Source organism: Lepidochelys olivacea (genome assembly GCF_965140295.1).
Source record: "Lepidochelys olivacea isolate rLepOli2 genome assembly, chromosome: 14".
Classification (NCBI taxonomy): Eukaryota; Metazoa; Chordata; order Testudines; family Cheloniidae; genus Lepidochelys; species Lepidochelys olivacea.
Window position 1 is genome coordinate 40,131,164 of NC_140424.1, and position 13,552 is coordinate 40,144,715.

General features: G+C 51.0%; 2 pseudogenes across 2 annotated transcripts in view; one reads left to right on the forward strand and one right to left on the reverse strand.

Moving 5' to 3' along the window:
• Positions 1–13,552, reverse strand: part of LOC311530891 (zinc finger protein RFP-like) — a 181,845-nt pseudogene that overhangs the window by 123,586 nt on the left and 44,707 nt on the right. The window lies entirely within an intron of this gene.
• On the forward strand, positions 4,409–10,989 carry LOC311530223 (zinc finger protein RFP-like; annotated as a pseudogene). The gene is made up of 5 exons (XR_014714582.1): positions 4,409–4,777; positions 4,810–4,840; positions 6,466–6,566; positions 7,541–8,957; positions 10,236–10,989. The product of XR_014714582.1 is annotated as a zinc finger protein RFP-like (transcript).

Consider the following 13,552-nt stretch of genomic DNA (forward strand, 5'->3'; position numbering starts at 1 on the left):
AAGGTTGCGCCCAGTGTTAGTCTGCAAGGCAAAGTTAGGACTGGCAGAGCCCTGATGAGTTTTTGTGGGGAGGTAAAAGGCTGGGAGTGACAGGGAACTGACACCCATTGAAGGAGAAGCACGACTCCCTCGCACTGAGACAGGGGTGGAAACAAGGAGATTCACTGTCCAGGGTGTTGGGACGGTGCTGAATTATTATGAATTACTGTGCTTCTTATTAATGAATGTGGTGAACATGAATGTGGTACGGCTTGACATGTTTGAATTTGCTAGAGGATTCTGGGAGCAGGGCCTCCTTCGTTTCAAATGGTTAAAGTGGAAATTCTCTATTCTGCGTATCTGTTCTGTTACCAACCTTTATCAGTCAATATGCTGGCTCACTAGGTAAAGAAAACGTACAGACACAAGATCAGTGAGCTTGGCACGAGCTGACCCGGGGCAAAATGACCCCTTTGGAAGGCATTGCACTGACAGCTTGAGTGAATGATTGATGAGAGCACCAACGTGGGGTGATGTCTGGTTGGTACCCCTTCTGCAGTCCCTTCCAAAGTATTAATTAGGAGAAAATTAGTAATAAAATGTCCACAGGGCATATGACTCCTTTGAAAACCACTGCCTCGGGGGAATCCTTGATAGATCAGGTGACTGAGAATAGAAGACAATGAAAGAGACAAATCCTCATCTAGATTGATAGTTATACCCGCTTTGCTAGCCAATCAGAATACTGTGTGGGGCCAGTATAAATACTGAGGGTTTGTGCTTGGGGAATTGAGGCTCACTAGGGAGACGTGCATTAGATAACCTTATACTGCGTCTGTGATTCTTTCTCAAATAAACTGTTTTGCATGGAGTCTACTGATTCTGACTTGTTGATGGGTACCGGGAACATTCTGCCCAGCTGTGAGCAGTTAAAGATCCATTTCAACATTTGGTAGTAGAGGATGGTGACCGTGCCAGTGACGAAGTCAACTGTTTCTGAACTGGTTGGATAAGCTAAAATCTTGTCTTAAGATATTAGACTCAGTGACCGGGGAACTGAGGATTGGATCAGATTGGGATCAGATTGGTTACAGATTATTGGGAGAGAGGGAAATACACAGGCACGTGGAGTTGAATTCGTGCTATCTTCAAGTCTATGATGTTCTGCAAGTGCGAGCAAGGCGGGTTTACTCCTGAGAAGAAGGGGGACACCCTGAGGCCTCCAGCTATGATTGATGAGTGCTTGTTAAGACAGGTGTTTAAAAGCTTGGGGTCTGATCCATGTGTGACTGCTGCAGTCTCTATACTGCACAAGAAAGTTCTGGACAACTTCTCGTTGGGGAATCAACAGGGCTATTCCCCCAAGAAAGTCCAAACAGCAGCACAAGTCACCTGTGCTATGTCTCAGGCTGTAAATAAGCTCACAGAAAAGCACCATGCCTGTGAGTATGAAAAGGAAAATTTGGAACAGGAATTGGAAAAACTAAAATTGCAACATGAAAACCAGAAACAAAATTTGGATAGTTGGATGGGGGTGGGGGTCCCAGGCATGGTCAGGGAGCGGGGGGTTAGATGGGGTTGGGGGTCCCGGGGGGCAGTCAGGGAGTGGGGGGGGTTGGATGGGGGTCGCGGTCCCAGGGGGCAGTCAGGGGGCAAGGGGAGTGGATAGGAGGTGGGAGATCTGGGGGTCAATCAAGGGGCAGGGAGAGGGGCGGGCTTGGATAGGGGGCAGGGGCCGGGTCACGCCTGGCTGGGGAAGCACAGCCTCCCCCAGCCTTCCCTGCCTGTCCCTCCATACAGTTTTGGTATCTGATGTGTCCCTCAGGCCAAAAAGTTTGCCCACCCCTGCTATAGACTCATTGTCACCCTCTTGCTCTGACCCAGGGGCTATTTAATTATTTAGCCAATGTGGAGCAGCTTGATCAAAAAAGATTGAGGGGGATCCTCACATCAGAATATCCCAGACCCCTGTGGTTAGGGCAGTTACCTGAGATGTGGCAAAGCTCTGTTCAAACCCTTCCTCCCCATCAGGCAGAGCAGGGAGTAGAACCTGTATCTCCCAGACGCCAGGCGAGTATCCTAACCAGTGGGCTCTATGTTATAAAGGAGCCTCTACCAGCACCTCCTCTGGTTTTGTCTGAGCCCTGATCCAAAAGGGGTGCTCAGCGCACTGCTACAGGATTGGGCCCCACAGGCAAGAGAGGCTTTCCACTGCCGGCCTTCTGCTTGGAGTATCCTTCTGGGGTTTAGACGTGAGGCAGGTGTCTGGACGCTGAGAAGGAGGCAGCAGGGCCCAGGCCCAGAAACAGAAATTCAGGAACCTTGGGAAATTTTCCCATTGAAATGTTGGTGCTGAGTGAGTTTAGGCCCCTGCAGAGTTAGGAGCAGCCAGGCAGAGGTTTTCTGGATTTCAGTGGCACCTAATTCTGGGAGTCAGGGGTTAAAACCTGGGCTTTAGCCACCTAAGTCCCACTGGGGATCTGGGTCTTCACCGAGCTGTGCCTCAGTTTCCCATCTGTGAAATGGGGAGAACGTCACTGACCTTCACTGTAAAGTGATTGAGCTCTACAGATGAGAAGTGCTATGTACGCGCTAGGGGAGCACAAGGGTGATGAAATGGCCCATGAGTCTCCACATGTCCATGACCTGCCACCAGAGGGAAAGACAGAAGCTTAGAGGCAGGAAATTATTTCTCATTGGCTAAGGTCTGCATTGGCCCTTGTAGCCACTGAATAGGGGGCCCATTGAACCAGCCCTCTCCCTGCCTCAGTTTCCCCATCTATACAATGCCTGTGTGTCTCTTCGCATTACAATCTGTGGAGGACAAGGGCCCCAGGGTGCTGAGCTCTGAGCAGACGCTTGAGCAAATAGACCCGGAAAGCTTACGATTCAGTGTCCTGATCCTGAAAGGTCTCAGCATCCCAGTGATGCCAAAGGGACCGGAGTGGGGAAAGTTACAGCCACCATTTACCGCGAAAGGGGCAGAGCAGAAAAAGGCCACCGCAGCTGTCTGACTGAATGTCTCTAAGTAACCAGCTGCACACGGTGCATCTGACAGCCAGGGGAGAGAAATTACAGGTACGATATGTACCATACCAATCTCTTTCCTTTCCGTAACCCTGTATCAAAGCACTGAATCTGCTCTGCTCTGCAATGCTGAGGGAAGACCCGGGTACCTGAGACAGCAGCAGGGGAAAGGTGTTTGAGGGATGCCTGCAAATCTCAAGCCGCGCGGAGATCAGCAAAAGGGCAGCACTTCACTCCGCTGAGCTGCAACGTCTAGTAACCACGTTGTTAACCTGCTGCGGCGCTGGACCCGGGTAACCAGCTGCATCCGCAGCAGCATTTCTGCGCAGCACGGCTTCCCCGCCACAGCTGAGTTCCCTCGCCGTGTCCCCGATGGCGGCTTCCCGGACTGCCCCAGGCCTCCTCCGTCTGTCCCCACATCCCCTCCTGCAGCTTCAATGGGCAAGTGGCCTGAGAGGTCTCTGTTTATCCCACACCACGTACCCTGCAGGCCCCTAGTGCGAGCTCCCTGCATGCCCGCTGCCCTCGGGCATTAGGCCCCAGCCCTCACGTGGGGGACAGGAGCTTGGTCTCCCTGCAGTCCCTGGTCTCTCTGCTGGGACGGACAAACAGGGAGAAAATGGGAGCAGGCCTTGCTGGGCGTGGTTGTGTGACAGGGTCACCTGCCCCTTAGGGCCCAGGCTGAGATCCCAGCACATTCCACAGGCCCCTGAGCCGCCAGCAGATGGACTCTCAGCCTCGGTCCCTGTGGTGGTGGGGGAGGCTCTGGGTCATTGCCCTGGGGGAGCTGCTGGGGGAGGGAGGAGACTTAGCTCCTCACAGACAATTTTAACTGTTCTAAAGCTTCAACTTTTTGAATCTCAGTGTCTAGTGTCATTGAATAGTTCTGGCCTGACCAAAATATGGTCTGATCCGCCCCATAATTTCCCACAACTGTGAAAATTTAAATTGGAATGAAAGGCTTAAACCCCAGATTGTTGTGCAACGGTGAAAGTTTAAATCAATAAATATAAAAATTGCTTAAAATAAACATTATCTGTCACAATTCTATATTATAAAAAATGTCTGCCAAGCCTGACTATCACTCCTTAGACACACAGCTGCTGCTCCTCCAGGTTCATCCTCACAGGGGGCTGCCTCAGTGACCCTCCACACCAGCACAGGGGCTGATTGCAGGCCGGGAGCCCTTTGGGGTTTTAATTACAGGCTAATTTCACTGAAAGTTACCTGTCAGGGGTGTGACTGTTCATTTTTTCACTAAAGCCTCCTGGGGTGAAATTGGTTGGATCCTTCCTGCTCAGCAAACAGCATGAGTCACTTTCAGGCAAGGGAACCCCCCACCCCCGGCTGCTGCAAGCGGGCATAGTGTGAACTCAGGAAAGTGAAAGTAACCTTGTCCCACTGCCCGGAGGGAGCCATGGCTGCAGCGAGCCCCGTGGAAAGTCTCCAGGAGGAAGCGACATGTCCCGTCTGTCTGGAGTATTTCACAGACCCTGTCACTCTGGAGTGTGGGCACAATCTCTGCCGAGCCTGCATTGCCCAGTGCTGGGAGGGACCCGACAGAGCCGCCTCCTGCCCTCAGTGCAGAGAAACTGTGCAACAGAGAAACCTCAGGCCCAACAAGCAGCTGGCAAATGTCCTAGAAATCGCCAAGCGGCTGAGTTTCCAGGCAGCGAAGGGAGCAGGAGGGGGCGGGGTGTGTGGGGAACACCAGGAGGCTCTGAAACTGTTCTGTGAAGAGGATCAAACCCCCAACTGTGTGGTGTGAGACAGATCCCGGGCTCACCGTGCTCACACGGTGGTTCCCATACAGGAAGCTGCCCAGAAGTACAAGGTACAGAGCTGCTGCCCAGTCTAATGGGTAATAACTTTGGATGTTAATTACAGGTTAATGGTGTGACCCTGTCATTCAGCTGTGTGTAGCCTTCATTGCATGAAAGCTGATTGGGGGAGTTACAAGCTGTGGCTGGTATTACTGGTTGTATCACAGTGTTTATTGTTATTTGCATCCCCTGGAGACCCCAGATGAGATCTGACCTCGATTGTGGGGACCTTGCACAAAACCCAGTGAGGACCAATCCCTGCCCTGAGCCATTTACAGTCTAACTGGACAAGACAGACAAAGGGAGGGAGGGGAAACTGAGGCAAAGTGAGAGGAAGTGACTTGTCCAAGGTGACTCAGCAGATCAGTGGCAGAGCTGGATTTAAAAACCTGCTTTTCCAAGGCCCACTTCAGTGCTCTAACCACTAGCTACTCTGCCCCTTTCAGCAGCACTGAGCAGTGATGAAGTACAGACAGTAGGAGGAAAAGACTCCTTGATACAGGTCCTAGGCCCGGCAGGGAGAGGAGGTGTCCCCCTGTGATTCTGAACTCCTGTCCTGCTCCACGAGGGGTTAAACTCAGATGCTCCCGGCCTGCACTAGAGGAGATCACTGGGCTGAACATGGTGTGGGACCCCGAGCACTTCAGTCCACACCCACAAGGGTTCCAGTCAGCGCAGGTCCATGCCACATGCCACTGGGATCAGACTTATCTTCAGCAAAACTAACCCCTTGGCAGTGCGGACCAGTGCCACTCTGATCTCTTCTCGTGTGTTCATGGGCAAGGACCAGCCAACATGATTAGTCAGTCCCACCAGGCAGCCCTTTGAAATCTGCCAGAATCCACCACTTCTGGGATCTTTGCTAGGGACTTTGGGGTAGCTACCCAGAGGCCATTGCAGGGAAAGGGGCTAGGACAGCATGAGGGCAAACCCTAGCTGTTCCTAACACAAATCAACACATTTAATGGGGTTTGCCCTAGTCCTTAGATCAGTGCTGACCATCCCGTCCCATCCCCCAGGGTACAGGGCTGAAAGTCAATGGAGTTGGACTCCTTTGAGCATCCCAGCCGACATGGCTGCCCCCGGTGGCTTCTGGGATTGGTATCACTGTTTGTTAAATCTTCTCAAAAACAGCTTTATAGATTCACCATCATGGGACTCCAGTTTTCCACTGGTTCGACTCAATGGAGAAAGTGGATGGAATAACTTCAAACAATCTGAATACAAAACACGGCCAATTTCCATAAATAAGGTTTCATTTCCTTGGTGTCTCGGATGTCCTACCTCGAGAAAGACCCACTCTTGTACACAATATTGTTGTAACTGTATTGGTCCCGGGCTATTAGAAAGACAAGGTAGGTGAAGTAATATCTGCTCAAGGGCAGCTTCTGTGGTGAACGAGAAGCTTTCAGGCTTACACAGAGCCCTTCTTCAGGCCTGGGAAAGAGTGTGTTCCCCAGAGCTGAGTTGTGTGTAACTCTTTTACCAACAGGAGCTGGGCCAGCAGAAGGTATTGCCTTACCCACCTAGTCAATCTAGGAAGACTGACTGTTGTGTAGAATTTTGGGTGGAAAAACACCTCATCCACCCCCTACAACCCTGAAAATAAACCCACCAAATCATTTCTGTCTGTCAGGAAAAAATACAAGCCCATTTGAAGACTCTGAGGGAAGAGAGAGAAAAGCTGCTGGGATTGAAAGAGAGAAGCCTGGAGAGGAGAGAAGCCGGGAGTATCTGGTCGGTGCCTGTTGTTCTTCGCCTGCTGGGACATGGAGCTGGGAGGGATGTTTATTGGTAGATTTCTCTGTGGCCTTGTGTGTGTTTCTCCATGATCATGGGATACTCTGTGTGTGTCTGCAGATGTTCATATCACAAGTGTTCTCTCCCTAGAGAAGGACAACAGCATCTTCTGCAGGATCTAAGATGCATTTTCGTTAATGAGTTAATTACTACCCCTTGTGGCTTTCACAAAATTTCTCCCAAACCACACTGACTATATCCCGGTAGACACGGAGACAGCCCTTGCAGAGAGATTGGGCCCAGATGGGAAGCTGTAAGAAAATCCTCTCCTTTGTGATCACAGTGTAGAGTCAAGTGTCAGGATGTGAAGAATGGTGGGTTTGGAACCTCAGCCCACAGAGACTCTCATGACAACCCGACCGCTCTCCAGAGCCAGTGGGGGAGGGGCTAGTGGAACTCTGGCCCACCAGCGGATCTGCCTACGAAGCTCCTGATTGGAGCAGACGTTCGGCTGCATGAATTACGCCAGCAGGAGTCACGGGAAGTTCTCCAAACAACTGAGTGAACTCCCGATCTGCTGCTGGACTGGACCCTGACGCTGGCTTGGCCCGGTGTTGTTCCTGACTCAGGTTTGACCTGCAGTACTGCTGTCTGACTTTGGCTTGACCCTTCACGTGGCTGCCTGACTCCGACTCCAGTCCTGATCCCCCGTGTGACTCCAGACACTGATTCTGGCTCAGCCTTTGGCATGACTTCTGAGCTCGACTGTAGCCCCAACCCTTGGTGAGATCCTGACTTTGACTCCAGCTCTGACTTCGGCTGTAGTTCCTGACTTCTGACTGCAGCTCTGAGCGCCTGGTCTCTACACAGATGTGTTAGAGATTGTAAAGAAACTCTCTCTTGTAAGACTGTATGAAAGGTCTTCACGCTCCATCCATGTTCCTGACCAGCCCTTTCCTTATTTCTTCTAGAAACAGACAGAAACCGAGAGGCAGAAGATTGTGTCTGCATTTCAGCAACTGCGGCAGCTCCTGGAGGAACAAGAGCGACTCCTGCTGGCCCAGCTGGAAAAGCTGGACAAGGAGATTGTGAAGATACAGAATGAAAATATCACCAAACTCTCAGAGGGGATTTCCCATCTCAGTGAGCTGATCAGTGAGATGGGGGGGAAGTGTCAGAAGCCAGCAAGTGAATTCCTGCAAGTGAGACTGAGCTAGAAATATCCCAAATCCCAACACAGGGACAGGACAGCTCCTGAAGTACGGGCACCAGGGTCCAGCAGTCAGAGATCTCAGTGTAACTCAATGTGTGCATTGCTGAAATGTGAATGACTATTGTTCTTTGCAGACTCACAGACACATTGATATTAGAGAAGGAAAAGCCCCATTAGCTCAGTGAAACCATGGCCCCGGGGCCAGGGCAGGGCTGATTTTCCCTGTATTTGCAAAATCCCTTTCCTGGAATCCCAAGTGTCTGTCAGGTGGTACTGAGATTTTTTTTAATCTCTCTCTTCCCTCTAGGATGTCAGAAGCACCTTGAGTACGTACGTGGCTCTCTCTCACTCCCACACATACTTGGCAATGCTGGGAAAGAGCATGGAGATGATGTTTTTAACGCATCTCCACAGCAACATGTGGGGGATTTTGGATACAAATCTCTCAGATAAACTTAATGCTGAGGTTCTCACCCTGGTACAGAAGACTCTGGAATTCTCCATTCAGTGGGAAAGACTGACCGCAAGTGTTTCGTTGAGATGTCACATCCCTGGGGGAGTGGCTGCCTCAGGATTGTGGGGATGGAATATGGGCCTGTCACTGCTGGGGCCCTGGTTACTATTCAGCCCAAGGCAGCAGTGGTCAAGAGTCTTTCCCACCTGAGTCTTTCCCACCTGAGTACTGTTTGGAGACCTGTGTGGAGTGAGCTGGGGAGGGGGGAGTTGGTGTCTCAGTTTAGTTCCTAGTGGACAGATTTCTACAGCACTTTACATCGGAACCTCCTGTCCCTCAGAGCGTGGAGGCCAAGGAGTGAATTGGCCATGGAGACTCAATTCCCCTTTTGTCCCCAGAGCTGATCTCACCAGACCAGAGCTGAAGAATATTAAGGAGTCCTGAGAAGGGAAGGTTGTACGGCCATGGGCTGTGCTGCACCTGCTCTGAGGCCGGGAGAAGTCGAGGAATTCGAACTCCAGGCCCCTTAGAGCAGCGACTCGCTCGCCAGAACTTATCATGAGTCACACAGTGAAATATAATCACGGGAAATTGTTTCTCTCCAGGTGTGAGAAGGGGAAGTTCCAGCAGCCAGAGGAGATTTCTCCAGAACAGGAAGAGCGAGTCAGCGATTTCTCCCAGAAAACTATTGTGCTAATGGAGACTCTGAGGAAGTTCAAAGGTACCCAGAAGGGATCTAGGAATGGAAATTGGGAAGAGCCTCTGAGACTGTGGGAAGAGAATGGTGCTGGTCAATTGGTTCACACTTAGATGATGCTTCTATTTAATTGCTGGGTGAGAAGGCCAGACATTTGGGTCCAAGACACTCAGGTTGATTAATTCAAACCTTTGTTTGCACCAGAAACACGCTTTTCAATTACAGTTAGAAAGTAAGAAATGACTCATAGGGTATGTCTACACTACGAAATTAGGTCGAATTTATAGAAGTCATTTTTTTAGAAATCGGTTTTATATATTCGAGTGTGTGTGTCCCCACAGAAAATGCTCTAAGTGCATTAAGTGCATTAACTCGGCAGAGTGCTTCCAAAATACCGAGGCTAGAGTCGACTTCCGGAGTGTTGCACTGTGGGTAGCTATCCCACAGTTCCTGCAGTCTCCGCTGCCCATTGGAATTCTGGGTTGAGATCCCAATGCCTGATGGGGCTAAAACATTGTCGCAGGTGGTTCTGGGTACATATCGTCAGGCCCCCGTTCCCTCCCTCCCTCCGTGAAAGCAGCAGCAGCAATCGTTTCGCGCCTTTTTTCTTGAGTTACCTGTGCAGACGCCATACCACGGCAAGCATGGAGCCCGCTCAGGTAACTGTCACCGTATGTCTCCTGGGTGCTGGCAGACGTGGTACTGCATTGCTACACAGCAGCAGTTTATTGCCTTTTGGCAGCAGACTGTGCAGTATGACTGGTAGCCGTCATCGACGTAGTCCTGGGTGCTCTTTTAACCGGGCGCCTGGGCAAACATGGGAGTGACTCAGCCAGGTCATTTCCCTTGTTTCGTCTCGTGGCGATTCAGGCCTACCGGCAGCGCACTGTCTTTTAACCTCCAGCCAGCAGAAGATGATGGCTAGTCATCATACTGCACCATTTTCTGCCGAGCACCCAGGAGATGACGATGGCTAGTGGTCGTACTGCACAGTCTGCTGCCAGCAAGGTGTATAAAGATAGATGAAGTGGCTCAAAACAAGAAATAGACGAGATTTTTTTTGTATTCATTTTCTCCTCCCTCCCTTCCTCTGTGAAATCAACGGCCTGCTAAACCCAATTTTGAGTTCTATCCTTGAGGTTTTGAGTTCTATCCTTGAGGGGGCCATTCTGTTTCTCGCAAACCCACCCCCTTTGTTGATTTTAATTCCCTGTAAGCCAACCCTGTAAGACATGTCATCAGTCGCCCCTCCCTCCATTAAAGCAATGGCAGACAATCGTTCCGTGCCTTTTTTCTGTGCAGACCCCATACCAAGGCAAGCATGGAGGCCGCTCAGATCACATTGGCAATTAGAGCACATTAAACACCACACGCATTATCCAGCAGTATATGCAGCACCAGAACCTGGCAGAGCGATATCGGGCGAGGAGGCGACGTCAGCACGGTGACGTGAGTGATGAGGACATGGACACAGTCTTCTCTGAAAGCATGGGCCCTGCCAATGCATGCATCATGGTGCTAATGGGGCAGGTTCATGCTGTGGAACGCCGATTCTGGGCTCGGGAAACAAGCACAGACTGGTGGGACCGCATAGTGTTGCAGGTCTGGGACAATTCCCAGTGGCTGTGAAACTTTCGCATGCGTAAGGGCACTTTCATGGAACTTTGTGACTTGCTTTCCCCTGCCCTGAAGCACATGAATACCAAGATGAGAGCAGCCCTCACAGTTGAGAAGCGAGTGGCGATAGCCCTGTGGAAGCTTGCAACACCAGACAGCTACCTGTCAGTCGGGAATCAATTTGGAGTGGGCAAATCTACTGTGGGGGCTGCTGTGATGCAAGTAGCCCACGCAATCAAAGATCTGCTGATATCAAGGGTAGTGACCCTGGGAAATGTGCAGGTCATAGTGGATGGCTTTGCTGCAATGGGATTCCCTAACTGTGGTGGGGCCATAGACGGAACCCATATCCCTATCTTGGCACCGGAGCACCAAGCCGGTGAGTACATAAACCGCAAGGGGTACTTTTCAATAGTGCTGCAAGCTCTGGTGGATCACAAGGGACGTTTCACCAACATCAACGTGGGATGGCTGGGAAAGGTACATGACGCTCGCATCTTCAGGAACTCTGGTCTGTTTCAAAAGCTGCAGGAAGGGACTTTATTCCCAGACCAGAAAATAACCGTTGGGGATGTTGAAATGCCTATAGTTATCCTTGGGGACCCAGCCTACCCCTTAATGCCATGGCTCATGAAGCCGTACACAGGCAGCCTGGACAATAGTCAGGAGCTGTTCAACTACAGGCTGAGCAAGTGCAGAATGGTGGTAGAATGTGCATTTGGACGTTTAAAGGCGCGCTGGCACAGTTTACTGACTCGCTTAGACCTCAGCGAAACCAATATTCCCACTGTTATTACTGCTTGCTGTGCGCTCCACAATATCTGTGAGAGTAAGGGGGAGACGTTTATGGCGGGGTGGGAGGTTGAGGCAAATCACCTGGCTGCTGGTTACGCGCAGCCAGACACCAGGGCGGTTAGAAGAGCACAGGAGGGCGCGGTACGCATCAGAGAAGCTTTGAAAACCAGTTTCATGACTGGACAGGCTACGGTGTGAAAGTTCTGTTTGTTTCTCCTTGATGAAACCCCCCGCCCCTTGGTTCACTCTACTTCCCTGTAAGCTAACCACCCTCCCCTCCTCCCTTTAATCATTGCTTGCAGAGGCAATAAAGTCATTGTTGCTTCACATTCATGCATTCTTTATTCATTTGTCACACCGCGTTCTTGGGCGTCTGGGTGTGGAGGCTATGGAACTTGGGGAGGAGGGTGGTTGGTTACACAGGGGCTGTAGCGGCCGTCTGTGCTCCAGCTGCCTTTGCTGCAGCTCAACCATACACTGGAGCATATTACTTTGATACTCCAGCAGCCTCAGCATTGAATCCTGCCTCCTCTCATCATGCTGCCACCACCTTTCAGCTTCAGCTCTCTCTTCAGCCCACCACTTACTCTCTTCAGCCCGCCACCTCTCCTCCCAGTCATTTTGTGCTTTCCTGCACTCTGACATGATTTGCCTCCACGCATTCGTCTGTGCTCTGTCAGTGTGGGCGGACAGCATGAGCTCAGAGAACATTTCATCGCGAGTGAGTTTTTTTCGCCTTCTAATCTTCGCTAGCCTCTGGGAAGGAGAAGATCCTGTGATCATTGAAACACATGCAGCTGGTGGAGAAAAAAAAGGGACAGTGGTATTTAAAAAGACACATTTTATAGAACAATGGCTACACTCTTTCAGGGTAAACCTTGCTGTTAACATTACATACATAGCACATGTGCTTTCGTTACAAGGTCGCATTTTGCCTCCCCCCACCACGTGGCTAATCCCTCCCCCCTTCCCCCCTCCCCCTGGCTAACAGCGGGGAACATTTCTGTTCAGCCACAGGCAAACAGCCCAGCAGGAACGGGCACCTCTGAGTGTCCCCTGAAGAAAAGCACCCTATTTCAACCAGGTGACCATAAATGATCTCACTCTCCTGAGGATAACACAGAGAGATAAAGAACGGATGTTGTTTGAACGCCAGCAAACATACACTGCAATGCTTTGTTCTACAATGATTCCCGAGTACGTGTTACTGGCCTGGAGTGGTAAAGTGTCCTACCATGAAGGACGCAATAAGGCTGCCCTCCCCAGAAACCTTTTGCAAAGGCTTTGGGAGTACATCCAGGAGAGCCGCGAATGCCAGGGCAAATTAATCATTACACATGCTTGCTTTTAAACCATGTATAGTATTTTAAAAGGTACACTCACCAGAGGTCCCTTCTCCGCCTGCTGGGTCCAGGAGGCAGCCTTGGGTGGGTTCGGGGGGTACTGGCTCCAGGTCCAGGATGAGAAACAGTTCCTGGCTGTCGGGAAAACCGGTTTCTCCGCTTGCTTGCTGTGAGCTATCTACAACCTCCTCCTCATCATCATCTTCTTCGTCCCCAAAACCTGCTTCCGTGTTGCCTCTATCTCCATTGAAGGAGTCAAACAACATGGCTGGGGTAGTGGTGGCTGAACCCCCTAAAATGGCATGCAGCTCATCATAGAAGCGGCATGTTTGGGGCTCTGACCTGAAGCGGCCATTCGCCTCTCTGGTTTTCTGGTAGGCTTGCCTCAGCTCCTTAAGTTTCACGCGGCACTGCTTCGGGTCCCTGTTATGGCCTCTGTCCTTCATGCCCTGGGAGATTTTGACAAAGGTTTTGGAATTTCGAAAACTGGAACAGAGTTCTGATAGCACGGATTCCTCTCCCCATACAGTGATCAGATCCCGTACCTCCCGTTAGGTCCAGGCTGGAGCTCTTTTGCGATTCTGGGACTCCATCATGGTCACCTGTGCTGATGAGCTCTGCATGGTCATCTGCAGCTTGCCACGCTGGCCAAACAGGAAATGAGATTCAAAAGTTCGCGGGCCTTTTCCTGTCTACCTGGCCAGTGCATCTGCGTTGAGAGTGCTGTCCAGAGTGGTCACAATGGAGCACACTGGGATAGTTCCCGGAGGCCAATACCATCTAATTGTGTCCACAGTACCCCAAATTCAAGCCGGCAAGGCCGATTTAAGCGCTAATCCACTTGTCAGGGGTGGAGTAAGGAAA